General features: G+C 42.9%; 1 non-coding gene across 1 annotated transcript; it reads left to right on the top strand.

The window, feature by feature from the left end:
• The first annotated feature begins 4,486 nt into the window (after window positions 1-4,486).
• On the top strand, window positions 4,487-4,593 carry LOC138985661 (U6 spliceosomal RNA). Its single transcript, XR_011462706.1, has one exon. It is a non-coding gene; the product is annotated as a U6 spliceosomal RNA (small nuclear RNA).
• Window positions 4,594-19,368: the final 14,775 nt, after the last annotated feature.

Genomic DNA, 19,368 nt, shown 5'->3' with positions numbered 1-19,368 from the left:
GTGACTGGTTGGAGCTTTATGCCTGCAAGGTTCACTGTGGGGTGATCCGGCAGAGCCATTTCCGTGGAGGAACTCCAAAGTTAGTGTCTTTAAGTCAGTTCTCTGGGTCATATTTCAGAAAACACTTCTAAGGTATTAGAAGGCTAGGTGTGGGGGTAGGGTTGGTGTCTCAATATCTTACACCAGCTTCTTTGTTGCTGCTGTTGTTGTACATTCACTAAGTCCTGCCTGAATCTTTGCAACCTCATGGACTGCAGCATGCCAGACTCCCATGTCCTTCACTCTTTCCTAGAGTTTGCTCAAATTCATGTCTCACTTTCCTTAAATCCCTGTATTTTCAATAAAGTACCCTAATCCTCAACTAGGCTTGTATCCCATAGTCCAGAAAACTTCTGTTTTACGTTTTCTAAGAATAAACCTCCAATGTTCTTTCCAAGTGGAGAAGGGGCAGTCATCCACCTGTGGGCCCTAAATAGGAAGAGAATTTAGGGAATTTAGAGAATTTAGATCAAATATCTTTTTTAAAAATTGAGGTGAGAGACTTCCCTGGTGGTCCAGTGGCTAAGACTCTCTGCTCCCAATACAGGGGGCCTGGGTTCAATTCCTGGTCAGGGAACTAGATTCCCACATGCCACAACTAAGACCTGGTATTATAAAATTAATTAAATAAATAAAATCAAGGTGATATTCACATAACATATAACTATTCATTATAAAGCATACAACTCAGGGGCATTTAGCACATTCACAGTGTCTATTTCGTTCTAAAGCATTTTCATTTCCCCTAAAGAAAGCCTCATAGGCAGTCACTCTTCAGTCCCCTCTCCCTCAAACCCAGGCAACTACCAACATACTTTCTGTCTCTATGGATTTATAAGGATTTATCTATTCTGATATATTTCATGTAAATGTAATCATACAACTTGGACCTTTCTGCATCTGAATTCTTTTACTTCAGCGTAACGTTTTTGAGATTCCTCTGCGTTGTTGCAGCATGTTTCAGCACTTCACTCCTTTTTATGGCTGAGCAATATTCCATTGTGTGTCTGTTCCACAATTCCTTTATCCATTCACCCAGTTGTTTCCGCCTTTCGGCTGTTGTGAACAGTGCGGCTATGAACACTGGAGTAAAAGTATTCGTTTGAGTGTGGACTTCCCTGGTAGCTCAGTGGTAAAGAATCCACCTGCCAATACAAGAGACGTGGGTTTGATCCCTGGGTAGGGACGATCCGCTGGAGAAGGAAATGGCAACCTACTTCAGCACTTTTGCCTGGGAAATCTCATGGACAGCAAAACCGAGAGAGATACAGTCCATGGGGGTGCAAAAGAGTCAGACACGATTTAGCAACTAAACAACAGTAACAATTTGAGTACCTGTTTTCAATCATTTTAGGTATATACAGGCATACCTCATTTTACTGCACAGATACTACTTTTTTTTTAGAAATGGAAAGTTTGTTTAACCCTGCATTGAGCAAGTCTGCCTGCGTCATTTTTTTTAACAGCATTTGCTCACTCCACATCTCCATGTCACAGCTTAGTAATTCTCAAAATATGTTAAGCTTTATTATTATTATTATATTTGTTATATTGATCTATGATCAGTGATCTTTGATGTTACTATTGTAATTGTTTTCGGGCACTACAAACTGCACTCATAGAAGACAACAAACTTAAGCAATGAATGTATGTGTTCTGACTTCTCCATCAACTGGCTATTCCCCCACCTTTCTTCCTCTTTTCGGGCCCCTCTATTCCCTAAAACAACAATATTGAAATTAGGCCAATTAATAACCCTACAATGGCCTCTCAGTGTTCAAGTGAAAGAAAGAGTCACATGTCTCTCACTTTAAATCAAAAGCTAAAAAAGATTAAGCTTAATGAGGAAGGCATGCTGAAAGCCAAGACAGACTAAAAGCTAAGTCTCTTGCATCAAACAGCCAAGTTGTAAATGCAAAGGAAAAGTCCTTGAAGGAAATTAAAAGTGCTAGTTCAGTGAACACACAAATGATAAGAAAGCAAAACAACCTTATTTCTGATACGGAGAAAAATTTATGATCTGCATAGAAGGTCAAACCAGCCACAGCATTCCTTTAACCCAAAGCTTAATTCAGGTGAGCCCATGCACTGCAGCCCACCAGGCTCTTCTGTCCATGGAATTCTCCAGGCAAGAACAGTGGAGTGGTTAGCATTCCCTTCTGCAGGGGGTCTTCCTGACCCAGGGATCAAACTCAGGTCTCCTGGACTGGCAGGCAGATTCTTTACCATCTGAGACACCAGGGAAGCCCCAGAGCAAGGCTCAAGTCTCTTCAATTCTGTGAAGGCTGAGAGAGGTGAGGAAACTGTCAAAGAAAAATTTGAAGCTAGCCAAGTTTGGTTAACAAGGTTAATGTGCAAGGTGAAGCAGCAAGTGCTGATGTAGAAGCTGCAGCATGTTATCCAGAAGATCTAGCTAAGATAATGAATGAGGACGGTTACACTAAATAGATTTTCAATGCAGAATAAAACAGCCTTCTATTGGAAGAAGTTGCCATCTAGGACTTTCTAGCTAGAGAGAAGTCAGTGCCTGGCTTCAAAGTTTCAAAGGACAGGCTAACTCTCTTGTCAGGGCCTAAAGCATCTGGAGACTTTAAGTTGAAGCTAGTGTTCATTTACCATTCCAAAAATCCTAAAGCCCTTAAGAATTAAACTAAATCTACTCTGCCTGTGCTCTATAAATGGAACCACAAAGGCTGCATCATAGCACATCTGTTTACAACATGGTTTACTGAATATTTAAGCCCACTGTTGAGAACTAGTGCTCAGGAAAAAAAAGATTATTTTCAAAATATAAGAGCTCTGATGGAGAAGGATAACAAGATTAATTTGGCGGGGGGGTGAGGGGGACTTCCCTGGTGGTCCAGTGGTTAAGACTCCCCTTTCAATGCAGGGGGCATGGGTTGGATCTCTGGTTGGGGTATGGCTACATGCCATAGGGTGTGGCTGAAAATAAATGAATAAATTAATTTTTTAAAAAAGGTTAATGTTTTCATGCCTGTTAACACAATATCCACTTTGCAGCAAATTAATCAAGGAGCCATTTTGATTTTCAAGTCTTATCCCCCCCCCCTTTTTTTTTTAAATTTCACTGAAGCAGAGTCGATTTACAATGTTGTGTTAGCTCCAGTGGACAGCACGGTGATGTATACATATAGATACAGAACATATATACATAAAGAATCCTTTTCAGATTCTTTTCCCTTATGTGTATGTGTGTGCACTCAGTCACGTTCAACTCTTTGCAGCCCCATGGACTGTAGCCCACCAGGCTCCTCTGTCCACGGAATTTCCCGTCATAGATTATTACAAACTATTGGGTAGAGCTCCCTGTGCTATACAGTAGGTCCTTGTTGATTATCTATTTTATGTTGTTGTTTAGTTGCTAAGTCATGTCTGACTCTTTGAGACCCCAGGGACTATAGCCCGCCAGGCTTCTCTGCCCATGGGATTTCCCCACCAAGAATACTGGAGTGGGTTGCCACTTCCTTCTCCAGGGGATCTCCCAAGCCCAGGGATCGAATCTGAGTCTTTTGTATTGGCAGGTGGATTCTTTACCTCTGGGCCACCAGAGAGCCCCATACTATTTTACATATAGTAATAAAATCTTATTATTTAGGAAATATGCTTTGTAAGGCTATAGCTGCGAGAGGTAGTGATTCCTCTGATGTATCTGGGCAGCCAATTGAAAACCCTCTGGAAAAGACGCACCATTTTAGATGCCATGAAGAACATTCATGATTCATCAGAAGAGGTCAAAATATCAACATTAAAAGGAGCCTGGGAGTAGTTGACTCCAACTCTCTTAGATGACTTTGAGGGGTTCAAGACTTCAGTGGACGAAGGCCTCCGCCCCCCGGGGCTCAGCGCTGGGCTGTGGCGGGGAAGCAGGCGTGGACTGGCTGCACTGGGCCTGGAGCACCAGATAGGAGAGGAGTCATGTCAGAAGAAACAGTGAGCGAATCACAGTTTTCCTGGAAGACAGTAGCACTGAGTGTTCGATCTTCCTCTGTCTTGGGACTATTCTCTCTGCTAGGCCACACAGCCTGCAGGATTCTAGTTCCCCGACCAGGGATTGAACCCAGGCCCTGACAGTGAAAGTGCTGAGTCCTAACTACTGGACTGCCAAGAAATTCTCAATCCTTTTATTTTTAATACCTGCTTCCAATGCAGTTTGCACTCCATTGTAGTAAATAAGTAAAGGCTTCCCCGGTGGCTCAGAGGTAAAGAATCTGGCTGCAGTGCAGGAGCTACAGCAGAGATAGGTTCAACCCCTGAATCAGGAAGATTCCTCTGGAGAAGGGCATGGCAACCCACTCCAGTATTCTTGCATTGAGAATCCCATGGGCAGAGGAGCCTGAGGGGCTACAGTCCATGGGGTCTGCAAAGAGTTGGACACGACTGAAGCAACTTAGCATGCACACGTAGTGAATAAAAAGATACGTATGGAATGCTCGCTTTGGCAGCACATATACTAAAATTGGAGCAATACAGAGAAGATAAGCTATGGCCCCTGCACAAGGATGAAACGCAAATTGTGAAGTGTTCCATATTTTTAAGTCAGAAAGAAAAACACCAATACAATATATTAACACATATATATGGAATTTAAAAGATGGTAACGATGACCCTATATGCAAGACAGCAAAAGAGACACAGATGTAAAGAACAGTCTTTTGGACTCCGTGGGAGAAAGTGAGGGTGGGATGATTTGAGAGAATAGTATTGAAACATGTATATTATCATATGTGAAACAGATCGCCAGTCAAGGTTTGATGCATGAGACAGGGTGCTCAGGGCTGGTGCACTGGGATGACCCTGAGGGATGGGATGGGGAGGGAGGTGGGAGAGGGGTTCAGGATGGGGAACACATGTACACCCATGGCTGATTCATGTGAATGTATGGCAAAAACCACTACAATATTGTAAAGTAATTAGCTTCCGATTAAAATAAATAAATTAAAAAAAAAAAGACTTCCGTGGAGGAAGCAACTGCAGATGTGGTGGAAACAGTAAGAGAACTAGAAGTGGAGCCTGAAGATGATACAACTTTCATGGATGAGCAGAGAAAGTGGTTTCTTGAGATGGAAACTACTCCTGGTGCAGATGTTTGGAGACTGTTGAAATGATAACAAATGATTTAGAATATTACATAAACCCAACTGATAAAGCAGTGGCAGGGTTTGAGTGGATTGACTCCACTTTGGAAGAAGTTCTCTGGGTAAAATACTATCAGAGTTGCATGCTGTGGGGAAATCATGTGTAGAAGGAAGAGTCAATCAATGTGGAAAAATTCATCACTGTCTTATTTTAAGAATTTGCAATAGCCACCCCAGTCTTCCGCAATCACCCTGATCAGTCAGCAGCCATCAAACCTGAGGCAAGATCCTCCATCAGCAAAAAGGTTATGACTCGCTGAGATGATGGTTAGCATTTTTAGCAGTGAAGTATTTTTAAAGTATATACATTGCTTTTTAGAAAGAATGCTATCGCACTCTAATAGACTACGGTATAGTATAAACCTAACTTATATATGCACCTCAGCTGGTAAAGAATCCGCCTGTAATGTGGGAGACCTGGGTTTGATCCCTGGGTTGGGAAGATGCCCTCGAGAAGGGAAAGGCTACCCACTCCAGTATTCTGGCCTGGAGAATTCCATGGACTACAGTCCATGGGGTCGCAAAGAGTCAGACACAACTGAGCAACTTTCACTGTCTCTTTCAACTTATATATGCACTGGGAAACCAAAAACTTTGTCTGACTCACTTTACTGTAATATCCGCTTTATTTTGGTGATCCAAAACCATACCCACAATGTCTCCGAGGTACGCCTGTACCTGTGAGTGAAACTGCTGAGTCATATGGTAATGCTATATTTACCTTTTTAAGGAATTGTCAAACTGTTTTCCACAGTGGCTACTGCATTTTACATACCCATCAGCAATGTACTAAGGTTCCAATTTCTCCATATCCTCATTGGCATTTTTTTTTATTCTTTTTTTTTTTTCCTCCTCATTGGCATTTAGTTTTCCTTTTTTGGAAAAATTATAGCTATCCTAATGGGTGTAAAGTGATTTTGATTTGCATTTCCTAATGGCTAAGGATACTCAGTATCTTTTCATGTGCTTATTGTCCGTTTGTATATCTTCTTTGGAGAAATGTCTAACCAAGTCCTTTGCCCATCTTTTTAATGGCTGTTGTTGTTGTTCAGTCACTGAGTCCTGTCCAATTCTTTGTTACCCCATGGACTGCAGCACACCAGGCTTCCCTCTCCTTCACCAGCTCCCAGAGTCTGTTCAAACTCATATCCATTTAGTCAGTGATGCTATCTAACCATCTCATCTTCTGCTGCTCTTTTTTCCTTTTGCCTTCAATCCTTCCCAGCATCAGGGTCTTTTCCAATGAGTCGGCTCTTCACATCAGACGGTGAAAGTATTGGAGCTTCAGCTTCAGCATCAGTTCTTCCAATGAATATTCAGGGATGACTTCCTTTAGGATTGACTGGTTTGATCTCCTTGCAGTCCAAGAGACTCTCAAGAGTCTTCTCCAGCACCACAGTTCGAAAGTATCAGTTTTCAATTGGCACTTAGCCTTCTTTATGGTCCAACTCTCACATCTGTACATAACTACCAGAAAAACCATAGCTTTGATTATACAGACCTTTGTTGAAGAGTGATGTCTCTACTTTTTAATATGCTGTCTAGGTTTGTCATAGCTTTCCTTCCAAGGAAATTTTAATTTCAATTTCATGGCTGCAGCCACCGTCTGCAGTAATTTTGCAGCCCAAGAAAATAAAATCTATTTGCCATGAAGTGATGGGACTGGATGCCATGATCTTCGTTTTTTGAATGTTGAGTTTTATGCCAGCTTTTTCACTCTCCTCTTTCACCTTTATCAAGAGGCTCTTTAGCTCCTCTTCACCTTCTGCCATTAGAGTGGTATCATCTGCATATCTGAAGTTGTTGTTATTTCTCTCAGCAATCCTGATTCCAGCTTGTGATTCAATCAGCCTAGCATTTCACATGATATCCTCTGCATATAAGTTAAATAAGCAAGGTGACGATATACAGCCTTGTCGTACCCCTTTCCCAATTTTGAACCTATTTTGTTCCACGTCCAGTTCTGTTGCTTCTTGACCCATATAAAGGTTTTTTAGGAGACAAGTAAGGTGTCTGGTATTCCTATCTCTAAGAATTTTCTACAGTTTGTTGTGATCCACACAGTCAAAGACTTTAGCATAGTCAGTGAAGCTGATGTTTTTCTTGAATTCCCTTGCTTTCTCTATGATCCAATGAATGTTGGCAATTTCTGGTTCCTCTGCCTTTTCTAAATCCAGCTTGTACATCTGAAAGTTCTCAGTTCACATACCGATGAAGCCTAGATTGAAGGATTTCGAGCATTACCTTGCTAGTATGTGAAATGAGCACAATTGTATGCTAGTTTGAACATTCTTTGGCACTGCTCTTCTTTGGAATTGGAATGAAAACACATTTTCCAGTCCTGTGGCCACTGCTGAGTTTTCCAAATTTGCTGACATATTTGAGTGCAGCACTTTAACAGCATCATCTTTTAGGATTTGAAATAGCTCAGCTGAAATTCCATCACCTCCAGTAGCTGTGCTTATAGTGCACGCATGCGTGCTAAGTCACTTCAGTCGTGTCTGACTCTTTGCAACCCTATGGACCTCTATCCTAGGGATTCTCCAGGCAAGAATACTGGAGTGGGTTGCTGTGCCCTCCTCCAGGGGATCTTCCCAACCTGAGGATCAAACCCAACCAGGATGAAAGCGTCTCTTACATCTCCTGTGTTAGTATGCATGTTCTTTACCACTAGTGCCACCCAGAGTAATGCTTCCTAAGGCCCCCTTGACTTCATACTCCAGGATATCTGGCTGTAGGTGAGGGACCACAACGTGGTGGTTATCTGAGTCATCAAGATCTTTTTTGTATAGTTGTCCTGTGCATTCTTGCCACCTCTTCTTAATCTCTTCTTCTTCTGTTAGGTCCTTAGCATTTCTGATCTTTAGCATTCCCATCCTTGCATGAAATGTTCCCTTACTATCTCCAATTTTCTTTAAGAGATCTCTAATCTCTCCCATTCTATTGTTTTCCTTTATTTCTTTGCATTGTTCACTTAAGAAGGCCTTCTTATGTCTCCTTACTATCCTCTGGAACTCTGCATTCTGTTGGGTATATCCTTCCTTTTCTCCCTTGTTTTCCATTTCTCTTCTTTTCTCAGCTATTTGTAAAGCCTTCTCAGACAACCACTTTGTCTTCTTACATTTCTTTTTTTGGTGGGATGGTTTTGGTCACTGCCTCCTGTACAATGTTATGAACCTTTGTCAATAGTAAAGCACTGTGTCCACCCAATCTAATCCCTTGAATCTATTTCTCACCTTCACTGTATAATCATAAGTAATTTGATTTAGGTCATACCTGAATGGCCTAGCTGTTTTTCCTACTTTCTTTCATTTAAGCCTGAATTTTGCAATAAGGAGCTCATGATCTGAACCACGGTCAGGTCTTGTTTTTGCTGATTGTATAGAATTTCTCCATCTGCAGCTGCAAAGAATATAATCAATCTGATTTCGGGATCACCCATCTGGTGATATCCATTTGTAGAGTCAGATCTTTTTGCCTTTTCATACTGCTCATGGGGTTCTCGCACCAAGAATACCAGAGTGGTTTGCCATTCTTTCCTCCAGTGGACCATGTTTTGTCAGAACGCTCCACTGTGACCCGTCCACCTTGGGTGGCCCTGCATGGCATGGCTTATAGTTTCATGTAGTTATACAAGCCCCTGTGCCACGACAAGGCTGTAATCCATGAAGGGGCTTTAACTGGGTGGTTTTTCTTTTTGGTGTTAAGCCTAATGCCTTTGTAAACTGACCTTCAATTAAATCTAAAATCTTATTTTTAGTCTCTATATTAACCCCACTTCCAGAGTGGGGTTAATATAGAGTGGGGACCAGTTCCCAAATTTGTGCCATAGCTTGCTGGGCTTCTGTTGGTTTGTGGGGTTTTGCCCCATCTTTCTTCCCACTGTATTTCATTTTCAGTAGTTGCTATTGGTATGACTTCAAGTTCATAGGCTTTTCTTCTGTAGCATCTAGTCCACTGTTTATCCCATTCACTATACTTGTCACCTCAGATATTTTATTTATCATTTCTAGAACTTAGATTTGGGCCTTACAAGCTGGAATCAAGATTGCCAGGAGAAATATCAATAACCTCAGATATGCAGATGACACCACCCTTATGGCAGAAAGTGAAGAGGAACTCAAAAGCCTCTTGATGAAAGTGAAAGTGGAGAGTGAAAAAGTTGGCTTAAAGCTCAACATTCAGAAAACGAAGATAATGGCATCCAGTCCCATCATTCCGTGGGAAATAGATGGGGAAACAGTGGAAACAGTGTCAGACTTTATTTTTCTGGGCTCCAAAATCACTACAGATGGTGACTGCAGCCATGAAATTAAAAGACACTTACTCCTTGGAAGGAAAGTTATGATCAACCTAGATAGCATATTCAAAAGCACAGACATTACTTTGCCAACAAAGGTCCGTCTAGTCAAGGCTGTGGTTTTTCCTGTGGTCATGTATGGATGTGAGAGTTGGACTGTGAAGAAGGCTGAGTGCCGAAGAATTGATGCTTTTGAACTGTGGTGTTGGAGAAGACTCTTGAGAGTCCCTTGGACTGCAAGGCGATCCAACCAGTCCATTCTGAAGGAGATCAGCCCTGGGATTTCTTTGGAAGGAATGATGCTAAAGCTGAAACTCCAGTACTTTGGCCACCTCATGCGAAGAGTTGACTCATTGGAAAAGACTCTGATGCTGGGAGGGATTGGGGGCAGGAGGAGAAGGGGACGACAGAGGATGAGATGGCTGGATGGCATCACTGACTCGATGGACGTGAGTCTGAGTGAACTCCAGGAGTTGGTGATGGACAGGGAGGCCTGGCGTGCTGCGATTCATGGTCACAAAGAGTCGGACACGACTGAGCGACTGATCTGATCTGATCTGATGCTTGTGCTTAAGCTTCTTCAGAGCTTAAGCTTCTTCAACTATATATATATATATATTTTAATAGCTATTTTGATGTCCTTGTTTACTAATTCTACCATCTGGGTCATTTCTGAGTCTGTTTCTATTGCTTGGTTTTCTTGCCTCACTATGAATTATTTTCCTGCTTCCTTGAATCTCTGTTTGCTTTTGGCTGCACCACGTGGCTTAAGGGATCCTAGTTCCCCAACCAAGGGTTGAAACTGTGCCCTTGGCAGTGAAAACATGGAGTGCTAACCACTAGACCACCAGGGAATTCCTATCTGATTCTTGTCTCATTAGATGCCAGACATTGTGAATTTTACATCTGGCTGCTGAATTTCTTTGTATTCCTTTAAATATATTTGGCTTCTCTGTTGGGATGCAGCTAAGCTATTTGGAAATAATTTTGTAACTTTTTTCAAGGTTTGCTTTTAAGTTTTGTCAGTGGGGACCAAAGCAGCCTTTAGTCTAGACTATAGTATTATTTAGCCAATAGTCTTCAGAGTATTCTCAAATGCCTTGTGTATGATGAGGTTTTCCATTCTGGCTATTAGGAATGTGAACTATTCCTAGACTTGTGAGATCACCAGAGAATGTTTCACCTGTTCCTTTCTGATGGTTCATTATCCAGCCTTGAGGAGTTTCTTCATTCACATGTGATGATAAGTACTCAGCCAAAGACTCGAGAGAAACCCTTTGAAGATTTCAGGAGCTCTTTCTCTGTCTCTGTGGTGCAGCATTCCTTCCAATATTTTGCCCTGTAAACTCAAGCTCTCTTCATCTAAACTCTGTCTCCTCAAGAAACCCAGTGGCCTGTGTGTCCGGTCTCCCTCACTGAACCACAGCCTGGGAACTCCATCCAGACAGCAAATTGGGGCAGCAATAGGATTGAACACATTCTTTTCCCTTTTCTCAGGTATTATCCTTCTGTGCTATCTATTGTTCAATAACTGAAAACAATTGTTTTATATACTTTGCCTTTTTTTCAAAAAATCTGGCTATGCTGTGCAGCTTTTGGGATCTTAGTTCCCTGACCAGGGATTGAACGTGGGCCCTCAGCAGTGAAAGTGTGGAGTCCTAACCACTTGGCCACCAGGGAATTCCCCTTTGCCCATTTTCTAAGTCATTTAAAGTGAGAGGGTGAATGCAGACCCTGTTATTCCATCATGGGCAGAGCTGATGTCTGCCTTGCTTGTCTCATCAGATTAAACAACTTTATTTCCCCTTCTTAGAAATCATTTCTTTATTTCTGGCAGCACTGGGTCTTCACTGCTGTGCAGGCTTCCTCTAGTTGCGGGAGTGCCGGCGACTCTTCATGCGGTTTGCAGGCTTCTCACTGTGGTGGGTACTCTTGCTGCTGTGTGCAGGCTCTAGAGTGCGGGGGCTTCAGTAGTTGAGGTGCACAGGTTTAGTTGCTTGTGGCATGTGGAATCAGCCCAGGTCGGGGACTGAAACCACGTTGCCTGCATTGCAAGGCGGATTCTTAACCACTGGACCACCAGGGAAGTCCACACCACACAACTTTAAAGGCCACAGGTCGTGATATGATTTGATTGTCTTAGGATCATGGGTCTTTCCACCCACCAGTCAGTTGTGGCCAGTGACTCTGAGCACAAAATTCTACCGCTGGAGTGGGCTGCCTACTCAGTGGGGGCCATGGGAAGACAGGCCGATTTCCTTAGAAGAATCTGTGAGCCCGGATGGGCTCAAGGCCAGCTTGCATAAAGCAAGTCTGCTTAGGAGTCCTTCTTTAACTCGTTTACTGGTTGGCCTGAAAACAAGTCTATTCGAGTGAGGAGAGGACAAGAAAGGAAGTTTTGAAACTAGTCCAGACTGCAGAGCAAACTACCCTTATGGCCTTGCCAACCACGGTGCTGGAGGTGTCTAGTCCACTGAACTTCGGCATGGCCAACAGAGCATCACAGTGGGGACCCCAGGGGGGTTGAAGCAAGACCACATTTCAGCAGATAACTACTTATTTATTTATTTTTGGCAGCTCTGTGTCTTCATTGCTTCATGCAGGCTTTCTCTAGTTTGGGGAGCAGGGGCTACTCTCACTATAACTATTCTCCTTTCAGGAAACATGTTCTATCTTGCTCCTGAAGTCCCATGTAAATAACTGGAATAGAAAGTTACCATGAAACTCAAGCTGAGCATTGTTTAATCCATCTTGCTTCAAAATGAGGCAACCCAGAGCTTCCCATTACTAAGTAGACTCCAGATTCTGAAGGCCTATGTAGGTTACCCAAACTTTGTTTACATCTTTACACCCTCCTCCCCTCCCCTGTCCCATATGCTTTCATTTGCCCCATTTGGGAACGAGTCCCCTATGATGAGCTAAACAAGGGTAAAAAGATTCTAGCCACATTTACAGATGGTTCTCTGTGGCATGCTGGTACTATCCAGAAGTGAACTGGTTCGCCATGATTATATTAAAAACCATAGAAACTTCCATTTTGAAGATGGTAGCATAAAAAGAGTATTTCCCCTCTATCTTTTTGCAGCCATCCAAAAGCAATGGGGATGGGGAGGGAGATGGGAGGGGGGTTCAGGATGGGGAACACATGTACACCCGTGGCGGATTCATGTCAATGTATGGCAAAACCACCACAATATTGTAAAGTAATTAGCCTCCAATTAAAATAAATAAATTTAAATTTAAAAAATAAATAAATAAAATTCTAAAGAAAAAACTGAAAAAAAAAAAAAAGCAATGGGGAAAATAAGAAACAAAAATACAAATTCCATTTTCAGCAAAACAATGAACTAGCTCAAGCTTCCAACCACAATTCAAATGGAATTGGCTGCCAAAAGTAGTGAAGTTCTAGTGGAGGTGTGCACGGAAGAAAGGGTAGCCAGGTCATGGCTTTTGCAGATCTTAAAAAGAGCAAAGACACTACGTTTCTCAAGGGTGAGGGGAATACATGACGCACAAAAGCCCTGCGGGATCTGTCTCAGGTGTCTGAGATGGGGGAACTGAGGAGACAGAGGCTCAGAGAGCTGCTACCTGGACCCAGTTTACCTCAGAGAAACAGAAGAGTTGGAGTGGATGACAATCAGACTGGCAAGTCCTGGCAGGGGGCCGTCTTTTTCTCGCTGAGACAGCAAAGTAAAAGAGGGACTTTACAGGACTTCCCTGGCACCCCAGTGGTTAAGACTCCATGCTTCCACTGCAGGCGGCTTGGGCTCCACCCCTGGTCAGAGAACTAAGATCCCACATGCCAAGTGGGTGGTGCAGCCAAAAAACAGAGAGAGACTTCACATTACGAAAAACTCTACAAGTAAGTAAACAAGGAGTTGGATGAACTCAACAGCATAATTAATAAGGTAGGTCTGATATTATCAGACACACATGAGTTTCAGGTACCCAGAGAAAATTCACAAAATACTAAGCTACAAAGAAAGCCTCATTAGGTTAAAAAAAATATAGAACTAATACACATACATCATTCTCTGATCATTGTGTAATATCACTAAACATCAATATTAAAACTAAGAAGAAAAAAATGTCCCTGTCACCTGAATATTTTTGTATTGTTCTCTTTTAAAAAAGTTTTTTTTTTTTTTTTGCAGGCCAAAGGCAAAGGGAACATGAACCAGAGAGTGAAGAAGGGAGGTGATTCGTACCAGCTACAGCTTTGTAGTAGAAAAAGTCTGAGCTGTTACATATATGTCTTTAAAAGAAACTCTTCAGTCAATAAGAAGTACAAATCAAAACCAGAATATTAAGGAAATAATAACAAAAACTACAACATTTCAGAATCTATGAGATAAAGCTAAAAAAAGTGCTTAAAAAAAATATTTGGCCTCAGCTGTGGGATCTTAGTTTCTGGACCAAGGATAAAACTCTGGCCCCCAAAGTGAAAGAACCAACACCTAACCATTGGACCACCAGAGAATTACCTAAAACAGTGCTTTTGTGAAAATTTTTTGGTCTTAGTTAACAAAAATTAAAATAAAGTAAATAAGTGTCAGGGCTTCCCCTTACTCAGCTGGTAAAGAATCCACCTGCAATGCAGGAGACCCCAGTTCAATTCCTGGGTCCAGAAGATCCCCTGGAGATGGGATAGGCTATCCACTCCAGTATTCATGGGCTTCCCTGGTGGCTCAGACAGTAAACAATCACCTGCAATGCAGGAGACCTAGGTTCAATCCCTGGGTTCAGAAGATCCCCTGGTGGAGGGCATGGCAACCCACTCCAGTATTCTTGCCTGGAAAATCACCAAGGACAGAAGAGCCTGGTGGCTACAGTCCATGGGGTCGCAAAGAGTCGAACACAACTGAGCGACTAAGCATAGCACAGCAGTAAGCATCCAAGTCAAGAAATTAAGATCTTTAAGACATTAACTGAAAAAAAAAAAAAAAGACATTAACTGGTACATGGGTCACCGTGGAACCATCCCCTCTTCATCGCCTGCTGAAATGTGTGCCCCCTCCTCACTCTGCAGCCAGCAGTAAGCAAGCCCCACCTCACATTTTACCTGTGGCCCACCTGCCAGCTCCCAGCCCTTCCTAAGGGACATCAAGGGACACAGGTACTATTTCGTGAAGATCCCTTTTAAAGCTTTCCATGCCTTGCCTTACCCTAAGTTAATTACAACTCCAATTGGCAAAGGAGAAGCACCACCAGAACCCAGGTCGATGGTCACAGCCAGGGCAACTACAGCTTTCTTACAGAGTTTCTTCTGACCTTTCTCTTCTTACAGGAGAAAAGATATCCACTATTATGTAACTAGTTCTGTAAGTTCAAATGACTAAATTACACAAGAGAAAGTAATTAGAGATTTTTTTAAATCAAAGTGAAAACCATCATTTTTGGAATATAATGTGATCCTTCTTTGGAGAAACGAAGAAAATAACTGAGGGAAAAAAAAGTATTATAAACAGTAAGTGAAATCCTTAGGAGCCTGGATACAGTCCTGAGGCCTGAACAGAGCCCCAGGCTTCTTGGGAAACTTTCAGGAATCTAGCTGGCAGGCCAACTTTTGTCAGGCCCTTTCTGTCACTGAAGGTGTGGTCATTTAAATATTCTGAAGGAACACTTATTCTGTATTTAAGTTTTCTTTCCCTGCAGGTCATGCCTCTAACTATTTCACCAACCCTAGAGTTACTGACTTTGTGTAACACAGGGTCATCCAGACAAAACTGTCTCCAACCAAGAAACTCATTTCTCAATGAGAGAAATGAGACAGTTGGCCAGCCAGGGGCCATGATCATATTTCCCATCCACGAGAAGCAGCTGGTCGTATCGAACAATGAAATTGTGTTCTGCAAGCAGATCTAGCAGTACCCAGGAGACTGCACCTGTGAGGCTGGGACACTTTCTTGTAGAAAATGATATGTGATCTCACACAGTGACTGAAATGCAGTGTCGATTACCCCTCAGCCAATATCAGAGGTTCAGAAGCCACGGTTGGGGTGGGAGGTGGAAGGTGGCAGCTCTCACTATTACTTTGCTCTCTGAAAACATTCGCTTTCCATCCCCCAAATCATTCATGTTCTGTGGACTTCACTGTCCAAGGGTGTGAGGGATTTTCGCCAGGGAACCCAATGAGGGTTCCACCTGGCCATTTGGGACTCCTCCCCTGACTAGGGCAGTGGCAAAAACTGGTGTTCCTGTGCTAGCTGTGCTCTGATTATAAAGGGGAAATAGGAGCTGTTACTCCCCGATAGGGTTTGGGAGGGTCAGAGGTGGTTGCCTCCTTGCACCACCACACCCCATGGCACAAATTAACAGAAAAAGATCACAATCCATATTAACGTTCTGATTTTCCTCCCCCATGACTGTCGTGTACATCAGGGTTTGTGGTAGCTAAGTCTACCAATTTGTTCAAAGTTTCAGCATAGGAAGAAACAACCCTTGGCTAATAAGATATCCAGGAGGAACAGGCAGCATTTGGAAACTGTCACCTCGAGAAGGAATGTTTCAAGTGGTCTGAGATGTCATAACTGCATATCTGGATGTGACTTGGTGTTGCATTGTATTTTTTAGGGCTGTTAATGTGGATCTGCAAAGAGTCGGACATGACAGTGACTGAGCACACACAGTATGCGTTTGCAGCTGTGAGAACTGGAGAGGTGAAGTCAAGTATCCATGGGGTCCCCAGAGCTTAGTTCTGGGCCCTCTTCTTTATCTACATGCTGTACCTAAGTGACCTCCTCCAGTCCCATGGCTTTAAATAGCTCCTGTATGCTGATAACTCCTAAACCTACATTTCCAGTTCCAGCCTCACTTGCAAATCTAAACTCCATATATCCACCTGTCTACTTGATCAACTACTTGGAGGTCTCACAAATATCTCAAATAAACACATCCAAAGCAAAACTACTAATCTCTGGCTATCAACATCTCCTAACCTTTACTTGCTACAGTCTCCTTTTTTTTCCACCAATAAATGGCACCATAAGCCACCCAGTTGCTCAAAACAAAAATCTAGAGCTGCCCTGTCCAATATGGTAGCCACTAACCACATATGACTATTTCAATTTAAATCAATTTAAATAAAATAAAAACTTCAGGGGACTTCCCTGGTAGTCCACTGGCTAAGATTCTGCATTCCCAATGCATGGGGCCCACATTTGATTCCTGGTCAGGGAACTAGATCCCACATGCCACAATTAAGAGTTTGCATGCCAAAATTAAAGAAAAAGATCCTGCATGCTGCAACTAAGACCCAGCTCAGCCAAATAAAGAAAAAATTAAAAAATAAAATAAAAATTTCAGATCCTCAGCTTTCCTAGTCACATTTCAAATGTTGAATGGCCATGTGTAGCCAGCAGCTACCATACTGGACAGTCAGATACAGGGCACTTTCATCATCACAGAGAGTAATACTGGACAGTGCCTCTCTAGAGATGCTGCCATTGATGCCTCTTTCCTGTACCTCCCACATGTAATCCACTAACAAATTCTATGGGATTTTACCTCCAAAAACATTCCCTCTATCAATTCATTTCTCTCCAACCCACTCCTACAACCCTGGTCTCTGGCCACCATCACCCTTCACCTGGACTGTTGAACTCACCTCTTAATTGCGCTAGTTCCAATCATTCCCACTGTAACCATTTCCCCTATAGCAGACAGAATGATTGTTTTTTTTTTTTTTTTTTTTTTTTTAACTTTATCATGCCTTGCCCCTCCTACAATGCTTCCAGTGGCTTCCGTGGCAGAAACCGTGTTTTTATCCTAATGTCTTTTTTCCCCTACCACTTCAATAATAGGATCTCTGAAGTTTACAAGTGCACATAGAAGCCCAAAATAAAGAATACATTTTCCAGAGCCCCTCCCTGCACTTAGATGTGGTCACAGGACTGAGTTCTGACCAGGGAGAGACAAATAGGTTGTGTGTATGTCCTTTCGGAGAAGGCGATGGCACCCCACTCCAGTACTCTTGCCTGGAAAATCCCATGGATGGAGGAGCCTGGTGGGCTGTAGTCCCATGGGGTCACTAAAAGTTGAACACGACTGAGTGACTTCACTTTCACTTTTCACTTTCATGCATTGGAGAAGGAAATGGCAACCCACTCCAGTGTTCTTGCCTGGAGAATCCCAAAGCAGCCTCTTCTTGCTGCTGTAACAGGAATGATGGCTGAAGCTGGAATAGACCACGAGGTGAACTTGGGAGGGGAGGCAATGGCACTGTGAAGAAACAAGATACAAGGCGTATGGGTCCCTGACACAGTGGAGCAACCCACCAGCTCTGGAATGCCTACCTACACTTTTACATGAGAGAGAAACAAATTTCATCTTGTTTAAGCTCTGATTATCTGAGGTATTGGAGACGGAAATGGCAACCCACTCCAGCATTCTTGCCTGGAGAATTCCATGGACGCAAGAGCTTTGTGGGCTACAGTCCATGGGGTCGAAAAGAGTTGGACACAACTGAGCAATTAACACACACACACACACACACATTTGAGGTATTCTGTCATGCTGCTGCTGCTAAGTTGCTGCTAAGTCGCTTCAGTCGTGTCCGACTCTGTGCAACCCCATAGACGGCAGCCCACCAGGCTCCCCCGTCCCTGGGATTCTCCAGGCAAGAACACTGGAGTGGGTTGCCATTTCCTTCTCCAATACATGAAAGTGAAAAGTGAAAGTGAAGTCGCTCAGTCGTGTCCGACTCTTAGCGACCCCATGGACTGCAGCCCACCAGGCTCCTGTGTCCATGGGATTTTCCAGGCAAGAGTGCTGGAGTGGGGTGCCATTGCCTTCTCCGATCCTGTCATAGTGGGACCTAATTCTAACTAATACAGCTTCCCATCATACTTAGACTAAAATCCCAAATTCCTTACTGAATGAAGTATGAAACATTTAACACCATCAGGTCCCACTCCAGCATTATCTGCCGCCTATTCCTCATCACACTCCAGGCACCGTGCATTTTCCTTTCTTTATAAAAATAGTAGAGAGAGGTCACATATACCCTTTTCCTCCTTATTTTACTTTTAAAAATTTCTTTATTTTTGGCTGCTCTGGGTCTTCCTTGCTATGTGCAGGCTTTCTCTAGTTGTGGCAGCCGTAACTACTCTCTAGTTGCCGTTCGCTGGCTTCTCATTGCCCTGGCCTCTCTTGTTGCAGAGCACTGGCTCTAGGTGCAAGGACTCTAAAGTCTGGTCTCAGTAGTTTTGGCACAAAACCTTAGTTGTTCCTCATCATGTGGGATCTTCCCAGACCAGGGATTGAACCTGCATCCCTTGCTGTAGCTGATGTATTCCTTGGACTACCTCTACTTTCTTTTTTGCTGCTCTCACACACCAAGCTGCCTCATGCTTTAGGGCCTTAGCACTTGCTTTTCCTTCTGCCTGGGTTGCTCCATTTCATAACTGACTTCTTTTTTGTTACTCAGGTCTTAGCTTAAACATCACTTGGGTCAGAGATGGTTCCCTAATCAATCTAAAATACCCAATGAGTCATTCTCTTTTACAATACCTTGATCCTCTCCAATCATCAGAGCTGATGATTCTTTGTTTATTGTCTGCCTCCCCTACTAGAATGTAAGCTTCACGAGGATAGGAACTTTGATTGGTTGGTTTACTGCTGTACTCCCAGGATCTACAACAGTGCATTAACCTAGTAGACTACTCAGTGAGTGTTTGCCAAATGAACACTCAAATACTGTTTCACGGATAGAAACATTGCGGTAAAATGTAGGGTTTCCAAAGTCACACGTCCCAGATCAGAAATCAGTCGTGTGACGTATACCAAGTGGTACACTAAGACTGTCCGTAAAATGAGATTTCCTACATCAGAGTAGGATTTAAAAAGATAAAAAGCGTTGATAAAGCAATTGCT

The sequence above is a fragment of the Bos mutus genome, chromosome 25 (genome assembly GCF_027580195.1).
Source record: "Bos mutus isolate GX-2022 chromosome 25, NWIPB_WYAK_1.1, whole genome shotgun sequence".
Taxonomy (NCBI): domain Eukaryota; kingdom Metazoa; phylum Chordata; class Mammalia; order Artiodactyla; family Bovidae; genus Bos; species Bos mutus.
Note: the sequence above shows the minus strand (reverse complement) of the source record. Positions and strands in the feature narration are given on the sequence as shown.